General features: G+C 33.7%; 1 pseudogene; it reads right to left on the reverse strand.

The window, feature by feature from the left end:
* Window positions 1-7019: 7019 nt before the first annotated feature.
* On the reverse strand, window positions 7020-16646 carry LOC137751877 (tripartite motif-containing protein 60-like; annotated as a pseudogene).
* Between the last annotated feature and the right edge of the window lie 416 nt (window positions 16647-17062).

Genomic DNA, 17062 nt, shown 5'->3' on the forward strand with positions numbered 1-17062 from the left:
CATTTGGTTCCAACAAGAGAAATTAGCTCCATTCTTCCCAGGTTCTCCCTCTTACAAATCAGATGTCCTGGATATAACATAATAAACAAGCATAGGAAGACTCTGAAAGCAGGAAAGAAGAAAGTAGAGTTCCTAGGGACCTAGGGACTTGAGGAGTGACACAGTAAAGCCCCTGGGTATTTTTCTTCCTTCCACATATCCTAGACAGAACATTATAGAATCCTGCAGCCTGAAACCAACACACACACACACAAAGACAAACACACAACCTTAAGAAAAGTTTTTTTCTTCTGAGCTGAAGTATGTGAAAATGTTGGCCTAACAACAGAAAACCTTTTGGTGATACTAGCCCTATTCTACATCTACACACCAAAATAATAGTCACATCTTATTTATGATTTGGTCAAGCTAAGCATGCAGCAGACCACCCTACTCATTTTCTTGGTAGAAGCAGGCAATAGTAGACTTCTCCCACTGGGTGGTGCTGGCTGGTTGAATGAGCGCTGATCTTCCTGTGGAAGTATTGATAGATGGCACACAAATCCCAGACTAGAGTAGTATCATTGAGTAAGGTGATAAGCTGAGCCTCCACTCTCACACCACAGCAATGAGACTTCATGAAGTATTGTAAGGAGGGTCTAATAACAACTCCACTTCCCGATGCCTCTGAACACTGTCAGAGGCCAGAAGTGAGCTGAACCTTATCATCCACTTGGCATCAACAAGACTAAATTCAGGACTATAAGATTCAGGGCTGGTGAGAACACTTCTTGTCCTCACCCCTGTAGTCACCTGATTGCAATGGAGAGCTGAGCCTCTACTCCTACCCAGCATCAAAAAAGGTTGAACGAGAAGATGGGAGATGGAACTAAATGGCATTTTAATTCCAGCCACCTCCCCTGGTACCATTGGGACTCAGCAGGGAGTTGAATTTCTGCCCCCACCTTATCTGCAAAAAGAACCATACAACATAACCAAACAGGATCAAATTGATATATGTATAGAACAATTCACCAAACTACAGCAGAGCACAAATTTTTAAGTGCTCATAAAATACTCACAAAGATAGACAATATTCTGTGCCATAAAACAATAAGTAAATTTAAAAGCATTGAAATTATGAAGTAGACCACAGTAGAATCAAACTTGAAAACAATAACAGAAAGAACACAAAGTTTCTAAGCAAATAGAAATTACAAAAAAATACACTTCTAAATAATACATGGATCAAAGAAGTAATCTCAAAGGAAATTTTTACAAATAAATAGAACTAAATGAAAATGAAAATACAGCCAATCAAAATAAATGGGATGTAGCTAAAGCCATGCTGAGAGGGAAATTTATAGCACTAAATGCATACAGTAAAAAAGAGAAAAGGTCTCAAACCAATAATCTGTGCCTACCTCAAGAAACTAGAAAGAAAATAAAGAACAATAAACTCAAATGAGGAAGAAAGAATGAAATAATACAGTTTGAACAAAAATAAATGAAATTAAAGAGGGAAAACAGCCGAGGGGGGAAAAGTGCTTCTTTGTAAAGAATACAATAAAATTTATAAAACTCTAGTAAGACAACAGTGAAAGAGAAAATACAAGTCAAAAGTAACAAGCATGAAATAGAGATATCTCTACAGACACTTCAGCCATTGAAAGGGTAATAAAGGGATACTAGGAAAAACTTAACTCATAATTTTGGCAACTCAGGAAAATGGGTCAATTCCTTGAAAACTACAAATTAACAAAACTTAACTAAATATGCAATAGAAAATGTGAATAGATCTATAACCTTTAAAGATATTGAATTTGCAATTAAAACTTCCTGAAAAAAATCTCCAGGCTCAGATTGCTTCATGGGAGAATTCTACCAAATATTTAAAGAAGAATTAAAACCAATTTTCCACAGTTTATTGGAGAAATAGAAGAGAAGGAAAAGCCAGCCTACTCATTTGTGAAGCTATTGTAACTCTGATACTGAAGCCAAACAAAGATGATAAAAAAAAAAAGGAAGAAAAAGAAAACTGCAGATCAGTATCTCTCATAAACATTGAAAAGAAAACCATCAACAAAATATTCGTAGATCAAATGTAGCAATGTACCAAAAAATTATACAACTTGACCAAGTGGGCTTTATTCAAGTTATGCAAGGCTTTTTCAACATTTGAAAATCAAAGTAACGTTGGAATAAAGAAGAAAATCACATATTCTTATAAAGTTACACAAATTGCTACACCCATTCATGATTAAAACAAAACAAAACAAAACAAAAAAACTCTGAAAATTAGGAATAGATGGGAACTTCTTTAACTTGATGAAAACCTTTCCAACACAGCTCTATCTAACATCATACTTAATGAGGCAAATTGAGTGATTTCTTCCTAAGTTTGGGAACAAGGCAGGAGTGTGTGCTTTTGCTACTCTTCTTCAACATAGTAGTAGATGTTCAAGCCACTGAAATAAAACAAAGAAAAAGAAATAAAATCCATACAGATTGGAATGGAGGACATAAAACCGTCATTTTGCAAAAGATTTAATTGTTTATGTAGCTAATTCCGAGGAATTCACACACAAACACACACCTGAAGTAATCAGGTATTACACTGATTAACTCATCACAAAAGACCTATGAAGTTTTCATTACCTACATCCTTGGAAAATGTGAATTAAGTAATTACAAATGTTAAAACGTTGACGGTGTTATTTGTGCTGTTATGTTTTGTTATTTTAAGTAGCTAGTTGTTGATTCTAATTCTGGGCCAGAAACAGGGAATGCCAGTAACTTTGTATCATTTGTGAATGAGTAATCCACAGCCTGAGGTCATTAATGTGCTTTGAATACTAAAGACAAACTGAATTTCAAATGTAAGAGCAAAAAACGAATCAACAGACAAAGGATTAATCTCCAAAATACATAAAGAGCTCATGCAGCTCAATATTAAAAAAACAAACAACCCAATCAAAATGGGCAGAAGACCTAAATAGACATTTCTCCAAAGAAGACATATAGATGGCAGAGAAGCACATGAAAAGCTGTTCAACATCACTAATTATTAGAGAAATGCAAATCAAAACTGCAGTGAGGTATCACCTCACACCAGTTAGAATGGGCATCATCAGAAAATCTACAAACAACAAATGCTGGAGAGGGTGTGGAGAAAAGGGAACCCTCTTGCGCTGTTAGTGGGGATGTAAATTGATACCGCAACTTTGGAGAACAGTATGGAGGTTCCTTAAAAAACTAAAAATAGAATTACCATATGATCCAGCAATCCCACTACTGGGCATATACCCAGAGAAAACCGTAATTCAGAAAGACACATGCACCCCAATGTTCATTGCAGCACTATTTACAATAGCTAGGTCATGGAAGCAACCTAAATGCCCATCGACAGACAAATGGATAAAGAAGAAGTGGTACATATATACAATGGAATATTACTCAGCCATAAAAAGGAATGAAATTGGGTCATTTGTAGAGACATGGATGGATCTAGAGACTGTCATACAGAGTGAAGTAAGTCAGAAAGAGAAAAACAAATATCGTATATTAACGCATATATGTGGAGCCTAGAAAAATGGTACAGATGAACTGGTTTGCAGGGCAGAAATTGAGACACAGATGTAAAGAACAAACGTATGGACACCAAGGGCGGGGGGGGAAGCTGGCGGGGGCGGGGTGGATGGTGGTGGTGTGATGAATTGGGAGATTGGGATTGACATATATACACTAATATGTATAAAATGGATAACTACTAAGAACCTGCTGTATAAAAAAATAAATAAAATTCAAAAATTCAAATGTAAGAGCAAAATTATATGTCCAAATTGTGTTTATTATTTGTCAGTTTTATTTGGGATCAGTTCTATCAAGGTAGTTGTTTACATATATCTGAACGGAGTAAAGAAATAAGGTTTGAAAAAAATAAAGTTAAAAAAATGATGCTCAATTCTATAACTATAGATTACATCAAAAGTCATAAACTATTTTTGTTAATTCTTTGTTTTAAAGGTATTCTAAAATGTATATTGCATTAGTCTTTTATTGTGAATTGGAAAGTGGAATGTATGTTTCTGTGTTATAATTGTGCGTGTGTATATAGAAATCAATGTGCCTTTTCAATAATATCTCATGTAGCAAGTTTGAACAGTGTTTTATTTCTGATAAGCTCTCAACCATCTGTAGAATTATATTTAAAATTTAAAACTAGTAAATAATATAAAATAACTTGTATTTTCTTAAAAGGCCAGGTATAAAATATTTCATTCCTTATAGGAATAAAAATATTCTGTAGTTATAATAAAAATTTATTTTTCTGTTCTCACATATTTATACACAGTCCTTAAACTTCACAGAGTTTCTAGCATATGTATCAATTTTAAGACATATGCACAGGGAGATCAGCTCGGTGCTTTGTGACCACCTAGAGGGGTGGGATGGGGAGGGTCGGAGGGAGGGAGATGCAAGAGGGAAGAGAAATGGGAACATATTGTATATGTATAACTGATTCATTTTGTTATAAAGCAGAAGCTAACACACTATTGTAAGGCAATTATACTTCAATAAAGATGTTTAAAAAAAAAAAAAAAAAGACATATGAAGAAATTTTGCAAATGAATACTAGGCAAAAAATGATTGGAGGTTATTAGCCTCAATCAGTGGGCCCACATAAAAAATAATATTGGTAGCTTATGTGATTTAAGAAACTTCAGAAGACAGCTTACTTCCCTGAAATAGGTTCCCCTTCAGCCAATTTTAGTTCTTCATATCTATTTCATAGTGCAGTTATTAACTTTATTAAGCTGGGTGCTTTTCTAGCTAGATAAATCCTACCATTACAATACAAATACGAGAGTATTAGCATGCCTTAGACAAAGGGCCCTTTGGAAAAAGACTAGGGCCACCAGTTATGGTAGGAGGATAGAGGGGTTCAAAGTTTATGTGCAGGACTCCTGGGTGCCAAGCATTGGTCTGAGTGTTGGGGCACTGTATCATAGATAGAATTGGCCCTATTCATTAACCTGCCTAAACATGATGGCCTGCTATTAAGTTAATTCTGAAAAAAACACTGAAAGATATGTATAGTATAAGGCAGAATAAGTAAATTAACAAATTAACTGCTCTAATTTTTCTGTGAATTTATAATTAATTCTCACCAAAGATGAGACTAGTCCACAGAACTACTATTGAAACTTGATATAATTAATTTCAGGGGAGGAAGATAGATCACACTTGACAGGAACTGACTATTCAGTGTCCAAATTAAGTTATTCAAGTACATTATATTCACCTGTAGTCCAGAAATAAAGAAATTATAAGCATGTGCATATTGTTCTAATTAATATGAGAAGAGACAAATTGACAAGTTTTCTCATGCATTTGAGCAATTATTGCCAACCTTTGAATAGACAGCATGAAGTAGGAAGGGGGTATTATTTTTCAACTGATGTTACAACTCATCCCACCTCTCCTAAGCTAACTGCTACGACTGGTATGTTTTTTAACATATAACTCAGCTTCTAAGTGTAATGACACCTGGAGAAGTGTACCTTCAAACAATATGTATAAATAATGAATTTAAGTTAAGCACTAACAAGCTATTAGAGTTTAAATTACCACTTTCACATCATTTTATAATCTAGACATATTCTAAAGAAGAGTATTATTTATCCCTATTGAATCATGATGAAATTGAAACTTTTTTCCGTAAAATATCATAATTTAAAAAGTAGTTAATTTTAGAACCAAGCCTGGAACCCATTTCATGTCTCTCTCACCCATTTTTTTTTTTTCCTGACAAACTAGAAAGACATATTGTGTTGTAAAAGGAAACTGAGTTAAGATACAAAGGCATGATTATCATCCAGGGTCAGCTGTCATCTTAACTTTGTGTACTGGGTAAATCATTTAAACTTTTTTGATATAACGAATGAGTATAAAATGAGATGATATACATCAAAGTACCTGCTAAATTAAGTAACCATAAAAGCTATGAAATTGATTGAATTGATTGAATTTTTTTCTTAAACCGAGATTTTAATCACAATATGAAATGATTACTAACAACTGTAATGATTATGGTGATGAAAACTATCAATTATTAAATGTTTAATTGTCAAACTAAATACTATGCATGTCGTTTTTTATTTATCCCCACTGATTTAGCAGTAGAGCCAAGAATGAAATCCAAATCCCCTTGATCCACACATCCTGCTCTTATTAGCTTCTCCTAAACCTTTAGCACATCTACATCTGCAGCTACATCTACATAGATATATACATATCTAGCTACTTGCACAAGCAGATACATAAATCTACACGATAAAATTTTAAAAAATGAGTATGATTTAATTTAAAGTTAAGATAATCTTACACTTTGTGTATGTGTCTACAAATGTGATTTTTTGATGTGAAAAGCCACCTTCTCTAGCTTATTTAGTAAATTAAATATTTCAATTATTTAAAAATTTGACACCTGGTTAGTATGTGGGAAGGTTTTAGGTAACTAAAATGAAAAGAAATGGAAATGTATTAAGTTAAATGATACAGTGCTAGAACTCTTTATTAAGAAAGATATTAAATATTACTCTGATAGACATGCCATCTTTCATGACATTCTTAGTTCAAGGACTTCTTTTTCAATATAATCTGAGTGATTTAATCACATTTATGTGTGCATTTTGTCTTTTGAGTTATGTAAAACTTTCATTGTTGACAAAGTCTCTATTCAGAAAAGCATGTGAGACAAAGTGAATTACTCAAAATGCAAACAGGAAGCATATTTCTTGCATTAATAACTTTGTAGAATATCTTGTTAAGGATCATCTACATAGAATTATGCAGAACCGTTTGTCTTATTTTATTAAAACGCAATATTGACTCAAAGGGACTATTCAGAATTCATAATTATTTAAATTGTTTACATATTGACTCATTTAGTTGCTTTTATATGCTATTTAAACATAAATTGATAGTGTACATGTGCCCTAGTGAGCTTGTCTGCTACTATTCTTACGTTTTTTGTATTAATCATGGATCTTCCTACCTTCTTCCTTTTTCTCCCTTTCCCCCTCACTCTCTCCAACAGTACAGAGGTTGGAGAAATTAGTCAAGTTTGGTGCATAGCTAGTTTGAGGTGACTGTGGGTAAATGAAAGGAATATTTCCAATATGAACTTAGATATACCACTCTAAATCACAGCAAAGCGAACTAGGGTGAAGCTTACAGGTTATTGGTTACGAATGGTAACTGAATATTTGGAGTGAATAAGAATTATCAGATTCTATATATTGAAAAAAGAAATTATGGCTTAGGAAGAAATTATAGTAGCACCAATAAAGGGAAAAGAGAGAAATAGTTACTAAATTCATTCTTGTGGTCTAAAATATAATTTATGTAAGGAAATTACATTTTTAAAAACATATGATCACTGAAGGTGATCATTTATTTATTTATATATATATATATTAAAGCATATTTGTAGTCTTTCTAATACAGACTTATATGCTTTAATATATATATGAGGTTAATGTCAAATTAACCTATGCCTTTCTTTTCTTGGACTGTTCTTTTTTGTCTGTTTGAACCATGGGAGAGTGAAAAAGACATTGGATGATTTAGAGTCTACACTTAGATTAAAGTTAAGGAATTTTCCTAAGACCCTGAAACCATACTCTCACAAACTAAGGACTATACCTTTTTTTTAAAAAAAATGTGACTCAAAAGCAAGATTAAGAAGGAAAAAATAATACAACTAAATTTTCTCATAAAGAAAAATGAAAACAAAGAAAATAACTTCTGAATGCAAATGTAAGTCCATTTGGTAACTATGTAATTGGAGTTTAAAAAACTCACATGTTTGGAAAAATAAAATGCTAAATTCAGTATAAGATAGCTTCATTTCAGGCTTCATCCATTCATTAATGGCAGATTTTGCTACTCAGAAGAAATTAAATACTCTCTTCATTTATTTGCATATTTTTTCTCTTTGAGAAAAAGGATTGCTCCGTGGAGGGATAAATAATTCTAACTCAACTTGTCTGAATAGAAAATTTCGAACTTCATATAGCAAAATTTTTCATTATTATCCTTTAAATCTATAAATCAATGTTTATATTTTATGGTCTCCTGAGATAACGATTGTTTCAGAGTATAGTCAAAACTTCCACTAAGTTTTCAGACACTGTGATAATACCTCTCCCAAGGAGATAAGAGAGAGAGAGGTCGAGAGGTCAGTAAATAGATATAGAGATATAAAAATGTAGATATACATTACATATATGAGATATATACATTATATATATAGTATATATAGACATGTACTATCTATCTGTCTATCTTTCTAGCTATACGATAAATGCCAACCTACTCTCTGGAAAAGGCACTGGCAGGATAAAGAATTTTTGCATTGTGTTTTTATACTGAAAAGTAGAATAATCAATCAGTCGGAATCCTGTATCATGCCTAAATTAAACTTAAAATAATTTTTATATCCTATTTTGAACATTTTTCATTGAAGATATCAAAAACTCTTTTTCTGTGGAACATTCTGATGCATTGAGTGCCTAATAACACTTGTTTGATATCCCTTTAAGAAGCATTTTTTAATATAGCACTTATTTGTATTCGGTATTTTGTTTAAAAAATATTCTTAAAAAATTTTGATCTATTTGTACCAGTTCAATGTACCAGTTGCAGATGTTGAAACTAACAAATAACTGTAGCCCAAACTTCGTAAACATATGAGATTTCAGAAGCTGTATGCTACCAGATGAGGGACTGCATGTTTTGCACATGGTAATTAGGTCCTAATGTCTTCTGGTAAGGCAAGCATTTCTTATAAGGAGAATTACTCATTGGCACTCCTTTAAATAAGCCATAAAATACATTCAGGGCCATCTACCAACAAGTCTGTCCCACCTGGTTTTTCTGCCAGCAACAGAACAGATCACAGTTTCTTGGCTGAGCCCACTATAGAGTAACTTGTGTTTGGGGGACATACAAAAAAATATTTTCACTGTTTCTTTAAATACTGGAATCACATTCAGGAAAGTAAGAATATCACACTATAAGAGACACAGGGGAATGAGTTGAACTAAGGCAAAGCCATGTTAACATCTCCCATCTCATTTTTATTCCACGTCATACGCTCACTGAATAAAATAATTCACAAATCAGTTTAAGTACTTGTCTCTGTTACATTACTATTTTCTTTCCTCCCTTGCACCCTCTCTTCTTTCCTTCCTTTTTTTTCATGTCTTTGGTTTCTTAGTATACGTCTTTCAAACTTGTAAATTAAGTGTATGGATCGTCTAGCCTTAAACTTACCTGTTTTGGTTTTTTTTTTAAATCTGTGGCATGTACAGACCAATTTTTTCATTAAGTACGATTTTTATCTCATCGTCCTGGGTGGTACCAAGTAAACTGAACACAGAGTTCCTGCATCATTGCCATGTTGTAGAATAGAGTCCCATTATCTGAAAGCCGCCTTTTAGAACAACAAATTATTTTTTCTCAGTAGTTAATGTAGATTTTAATGAACTAAAGATGAACACATGATGAACACATGGTTTATGTATCAGTGTTTTTCTTTAGTGCTACCTCTCTTCCAACCAGTGCTTTCCCACAATGGGCAAGGAGGCAGCTGGGACATAAACATTAGGGGATACAAGGAATGGTGAGAAAGAGAGTTGAAAACATTATCTGCACAGACCATATCTTTAGGCAGGTCTGTGACGATTTCACTAAAGTTGCCTTATTGTTTCTCTCTCCACTAACTCCACACAGAACTTTTCATTTCAATACATTTTGGAGCCCATGAGCGGACAGGGAATTACAAGACACAGGAGATATTCATTTTAAAAGATTTGAAGGCAAAAAATTCAAAACACGTTTTTAATTTTTCTAGAAACAAACAAAAAATGTTATCGAAATAAGTATTTTTATACTTCATGGACAGTTACCCGTGTTTCTAATGCTCCGAAAATCATCTAATTTGCATAAGCCCGGTAGCTTCCATGTCTGAGCCCATTGTTTTTCTCCTTGCGGAAAGAAACAGAGTACGTAAACAGGCCATCAAAATACCTCAGCTGTCTATTTATGGCCTTTCTCACTTAGCAAGAGCAGTAGCAAGGATTTATACTTATATAGAGCTTTTCAATATAAAGTTACAATTGAATATGAAAGCACAGAGTGGAGCTATTTGGCCAATCACATGACAGGCATTCAGTAAATAACAACAGCAAGTTGCCAGGAAGGCAAGACAATTATAATTTCCAAATCCTAAGTTGAAAAATTGACATTAAAGAAGCTTGATAGTAGATGAATGACCTCAACTTAGATTTTTTTCTAATTATAAAAATGATGCATAATGATGTAGAAAAATATGTCTATTATAATTACGTATTGAACTTTTCTGCTGTGTCCTTTAATTGTATTTTCTCTATCAATTTTCATAAGAACTCTACTTGATAGGTACCATTATATTCATGTTATGTTAAAAGAAGCTGTGTCAGAGAATTTAGTAATTTACTCGAGGACACACGCTGTTAAATATAAAAGATATTTGGCTTGGTGAAGCCAAGCCAAGCACTAGGATGAAGTATTCACACATTTAACCACAATATTTATTTAATATAAATTTATGTTTTAGTATATTAATATTCTAGCCTTCTGTGTTGTTTTATCTCTTTATCTCTGCCTCACTGAATTTTTTCTAAAATATATGCATTTAAAATGTACTATTATAAATCATTTAAAAATGTTTATTCGTTATAATTTGCTTTTAAAAATACTTAAATAAATATCTACTGAAATATCTTCCAACATCTCTGACTATATTTATTTTAAATTTTCATAAAGGGATTTATTAGATTTAACTATTAAAAATATCTTCAAATTTCCCTTAAAAATTTTGATAACTTACATACACAAAATAACTGTTATAGTCTATTTTAATAGTCTATAATATTTATTTTAATATATATTTATATATTTAAATATATTTAGTATATTTTATATAACAGACATTGTATAGAAATAACAGACATTATATAGAAATCAAATAACAGAGTTAATATCTTATTTTAATGATACATATACACAATAAGTATTATAACTATTACACACACAAAAACCTATTTGTGTATGCTAGCGCCTGTTTCATTCATAATCATCAACACTTATTATTATAATCTTTGATTTAGTTTTTACTTTCTAATTAATATCCATTTGTCTAAAAATAGAAGGTATACTTAAGAGTACAACTGAAATATATACAATATATTAAAATGTGGGGAACATGTTTCTGTGCATAGGAAATTACATTTTCTGTTATTTTTAATTTTGTGAATAGTAGTAAGCATGAGATCATGCTGCATATACTGTTTTGTAAAATTAATTTCAAATATTTTATAACATTAATTCAGACACTTCAAAAGTGAAAAGAACAATATAGAATATATATTTTATACATTCTACAGATTAATGAAAATATACGTTATTTAAAATTGAGGTAGCTGATCTCATCCTCCTCCCCCATCACCCATATTCTAATTCTGTATTCATCATATACATGAATGATTTCATACTCTTACTACAAATACAATGAATATAAAAATATATTCAAACTCAGTTGGATATTCCTCCGACAATATTGGATATCAGCGGTGGTGGTTAAACATCATTTTTCCCCTCTCTGTTCAAAACTAATAAAGTATAAAAACAAGAATACCGATAGTGATCAAAATACCATACTGCATTAGCTCAGTACTCTACTAGCCTCACTGCAAAATGTATTCAAATTTTCTAAACACACCAGACACTGATTTGCCCAAAGACAGATCAAGAAAGTAGAGGATGTGTCTGTGCCTGTGTTGGAGGAGGATAGGGAAGGAAGCAAGGCAAAACCTTACCCTGGTTAACTTAAAGATGGCAGAGAAAACAAATAACGTACCCGACCTTCTTGAAAAAAATTCAGGACCAATGCAAAAGAAACAAGAGTCATAAAAAGTGACTAATGAGCATAGCACATGGTGTGCTAATCTAGCTCAATACATAAATCCAGATAAATGAAAGTTAGAATTTCAACATCAAATAAAACTCTGCACCTAGCACTGAAAAAATAATTAGATGGACAAAACTTTTCCCAACATCATAAGTGATAGGTGAACATATTATTAAAAGTTCCTTAGCATTTCCTCATGTGGGTGAAAATGTTGTTGAAAGTTTCCCATTTATGACTCACTAACTGAATTTGGGAAATATTGCCTACAGTGTCATCCATTTGCAAGGACAGAAATTAAATTTGGTATAAAACATAAGAAAAATAAGGGAATAAAAATAAAAGATGCTAGGAAACATCATGAAACTCATAAAAATGTTGAGCATCAGTAATAAATGTACATCGGAACTTGACTGCTGTCTGTGTGTCTCTCTGTGTGCCTGCTTCTGCCTCTCTTCATTTTCACTGAATTATTTTTATATATTTTTCTTCTGACTGGGTTCTGGAACTCTCCATTTTTCTAGTTCATACATCAGTAAATAAAGAATAAGACCTCCTCAAAGCTTTGTATCTGACAAGCCAAGACACCAAATTCTCTCTGTATTCTTGCTTCAAAATTCTTGTTGAGAACTCTTTCATCTTAGGACAACTTGCCAGCAATGGCAGATGTCGGGAAAATATTGAAAGTATACTAAGAGGAATAGAAGGAAGGAGGAAGAGCAAAGCCTGAAAGAGTTGTGCTGGGCAGATAATGCCATTGTTTGCTTGCAAACCTGTCACCAGGTAACCAACACAGCAACTAACGTGTACACACACTCTGGTAGCCACAGATCATTTTTAGACATACCTCTACCTATCCCATTCAGATCATACAACACAAAATGCAAGACAATCTAAGGGAATGTTCAAGTATTACAACCAGAGGGCTGAGATATGGCCACTGTTGTGTGAGTTTATACACACTTGTTTTGGTTTTTGTTTTAATGGTTCTGCAAACTCTTGTCTTAATGATTATATTTTATACCCCAAGTACCACGTATGCAATAGGCATTTAAAGATAGATTGCTTACAACTTTCATATTTACTATATTGGGAGATAAATAGCATTTTTGCAATGGCCTTTATACTAGAAAATAAGAAGCAACAAACAACAGACAATTTATTGATTCCCCCCTTTTATAAAATGAGTAAGATATTGGGGAAGAATATTCAGTTTTATCTTATTTTGCCGTAGTTGACTGATTTCTGCAGATCCCTGTACCTAACATTTTCCATAAAGAATAACATTAACAATCTCTCGTTCACCACACTTGGTGTTTTGTTGGAATCATGACTCTCTTAAGTAAACATCAGTTGACTTCTTATTTCATATTATGGGCTTAACTTATTAAAATTACATTTCATAACTCTTCCTTAATCATTGCTTCCTTTAGCAATCCCCCAAATTGCTAAAACCATTAGCCAAAGCTGGGGTATGTGCTTTAAGTTACTTATATTTAGCAAGAAATCTGGATTTTATTTTCATCATTTTATCTATCCATGAAATATTGCTCCAAAGGGCATGAACTTAAAATTTTTTAAAAGATGCTTTTATATGGTATGACTAATATTCTTCTTTGAAATATTGCCACAACCTTCAATATGTTTTCCAATCCAATGCTGTTTAAAGTTAGTTAGTGGAAAAATAAACATAGGGCGGTCAGGGTGGAATGTAACCCTCATTGGAATCATTGGAAGGAGTTTAGAGAAGGATTAGACTATTATCATCACTTCTGAGAATGCCCAGGGGTACCTACATTCCAAAGCATAGGGTTCCAGAGTTTTTTTAGCAAGCATTCTAATTTTAGGTTTAAAAATGCTGTATGGCATTGATTCACCAAAATTCATGGTTATCTGAGTCTTTTTTTTTTTTTTTTTTTTTTCCTAAGAGGCTCCTCATTTAACAGTCACTTACTTGTTCTATTATGCCATAAGAATTTCAATGCAGTACGTTGGGGAGTGGTGTTTCTCTGTCTTCAATCCTTCCTGAAGGTGAAATTTCTAGGAAAGAGGTTCGGAGCAAGTAATACTACAGTGGCCCACTACAGTTTTTTTAAATTAGATAGATAGGTAGATAGATAGATAGTTAGATATAGATAGATGGATGTTGTATTAGTCAGGGTTCTCCAGAGGAACAGGATCAATAGAATGTGCATTTATATATAGAGAGAGATTTATTTAAGGAACTGGATCATGATTATAAAGGCTGGCAAGTCCAAAATCTGCAGGGTAGGCTGACAGGCTGGAGACCCAGAGAAGGGTTGATGCTACAGTTCCAGTCTGAAAGCAGAATGCTGGCTGAACTGTGTCTTTCTTGGGGAATCTCAGTCTTTTTTCTTGCAAGGCCTTCAACTGATTAGATGAGGCCCACCCATATTATGAAGGATAATGTGCTTTACTCAGAGTCTATTGATTTAAATGTTAAACTCATCTACAAAATACCTTTGTAGTGACACTTAGACTGGGGTTTAACCAAATATTTGCATATCATAGCCTAGCCAAGCTGACATGTGAAATTAATCATCACAGGTGTATTAAGTAATATAATTCTCAAATATTTTATATTAGAATTTCAAAGCACTTGACAACTGTATACATAATATCTATGAAATTGGTATTACTACCATGTTTTTATATTGTTGAAAATAAAGAAGAAAAATATATTCTGGTTTTCTCATCATAAAACTTAAAAGAATCCAAATTCCTGAGATTAAATTTACTGGCTAAGTTATATGCAGAAACTGAAAGAAAATGAAATAGTTGTTTCCCAGGTACTTTATCTTTCATAATCTGTTACTAAGAGATTCTTAAAGTTTCAGAATCTGTTCCAGTATAGAAATATGGCCAAAGGGCTTCTGTAAAATAACCATTCAAATATAGAGAGGAGACCTGTCATTCTTATTATAAAAGGAAACTTCAACCACCTCATAGTCCAGAAAAATGCAAGTCTTACCAGGTTTTACTATTGGCAGAAGCTAGATTCTGTTAGGATCCAATGCAACATGTCTACTCTCAACTCTCCCAACTGCCCAGAATCCACCTAGAACTAATGGCTAATTACACCCGTTTAGGCTTGTGTTCTACTACTACCTCCAAGTAATGTCTGCCATGATTAAATCTATTAAAATTCAGGACAAGAGAGCAGAAGAAAAACCCCTTGGGTTATAACAATGATTTTGTTTGGTCTTTCCATATTGCATAATTTTCTATCCTCGAAGATAATAAACTGAGGATATGCTGTTTGAAGATCTAGAATCACATCCACTGGAAATGGCTTGATAATTTTGTCCAAGCCGGTATACTGTGGAAGAAGACTGAATCCATATTTCTTTAATCAAGATGAAAAGTGTTGGAGGTATTTTAGGCTTTTATTTCTGTGGTGAATACTTATTTGTCAGCAATTGCAGTTCAGACTGCACACACTCACCCTCTACCTTGCTCTGTAGATGTTTTAATGTGCAGACATGATTGAAAATTTTTATAAGGTTTTCATTTAGTTTTGTTATAATATCCATCTCTTCATTTTGTATTTGCCTAAGAATAGCCTCTTCCTTGTTCAGTACAAACTGTAACTTTTTCAAATTAACAAATTATTTCTTCTATCTTACATTTTATCTTTTTCTCAGTGCCACTGATTTGTTAGCTTGCAAAGTTAATCACTTTTCAACTCCTTCTACATTATTCTTCAAGGGCTCAATGCTACATTCTAGAATTTTTCCATGATGGGAGTTAGCATTCTTAATGGGATATATGTAGTGCTTCTGGTACTTATCAGAGAAATTGCACTGTGTACATAAAGTCTCTGAGTCCTTCTCACAGAAAAAAAGCCAAAAGCTTGTTCTACTTCTCAAACGTAGCATTCTTTTCCTGCCTCTTCTTTTTTCCTCAGATCTGGAGAGTACCTTAATGATTTCAGTCAAATTACTAAGCTGGGATTTGCTCCTGAAATTCTTGGAATTTCATGGAAAGGTATAATCTAGATCCTTCTAGGACATTTTTGTGCAGGAGTGACTGAGTTGTGACCACAGTGGATAGCCATGGGTCTTCAAGTAGTTCAGAGAGATGAGGCAGCTAAACTCCTCTTGGAGGTCTGCCAGGGCTGTCACAAATTCCACTGAGCTTTGAACAAAAGTAGTGCATAAAGAAATGCCCCTTTCATCAGGGACTGCCTCTCTAGAACTCAAGACCCAGTGAGAAGTGGACATTCCCCAGACCTCAGAAACTAGCTTTAGGTTTCACTGGCCTGGTATGCTGATGGCAGGCAGTGAAGTTTTGTTTAATTTCCTTCCTCTTAGCTCTGGAGGTAGCTGCCAAGAAGGATCCCCAACTTGAAGATCAATCACATATCGCCCATCTAACATTAAGTTCAATGACCTTCTCTTCCAGAAAGTAGCCACAGACCCAAGCAAGCAAGCAAGCAATCATTCCTTTACAATTTAGACATCTAAAGAATGTCACCTTAACCAGTGACAAACTGATGACTTGGAGTAGATGGCTCAGATGCTCAGGCCCAAGACTGCAGCCTGGGGCACGGGACAAGGACCTCAGCACAAACCTGTGTGCTCGGGTCCTGCGTCAAAGGTGCACACTTGGCTCCTGCAATGATTGGCATTCCCCCGTAAATGGTCACTGTGGTCTTTTGAAGATCATCATAAACACACACACACACACACAATATAATGCAAACTATGCCATGTGAAACTGAAAATGAATTCAACCACAACCTCCAGAGAGAAAAACCTGCCTCCACTGCTTATACCCTTGTCCCATTTCAGTCCATCTCCAAAAATAAATCAGATTACTTGAATTAAAACATTTCATGTCAGTCCTCTACCCCAGTAATTTTCAAAATGTGGTCCTTAGTCCAGCAAGAAATTCTGGGGTTACAACCCAGACCTACTGAATCAGAATTTCTGGAGGCAGAACTCATCAATCTGCATATTTGCAATCCCTCCAATGCTTCTGATGCACCTAAATTTTGACAGCCGCTGCTCTACACAAAATCTTGCAATGGCTTACTCAGAGTTA

This window comes from Eschrichtius robustus, chromosome 18, assembly GCF_028021215.1.
Source record: "Eschrichtius robustus isolate mEscRob2 chromosome 18, mEscRob2.pri, whole genome shotgun sequence".
Lineage (NCBI taxonomy): Eukaryota > Metazoa > Chordata > Mammalia > Artiodactyla > Eschrichtiidae > Eschrichtius > Eschrichtius robustus.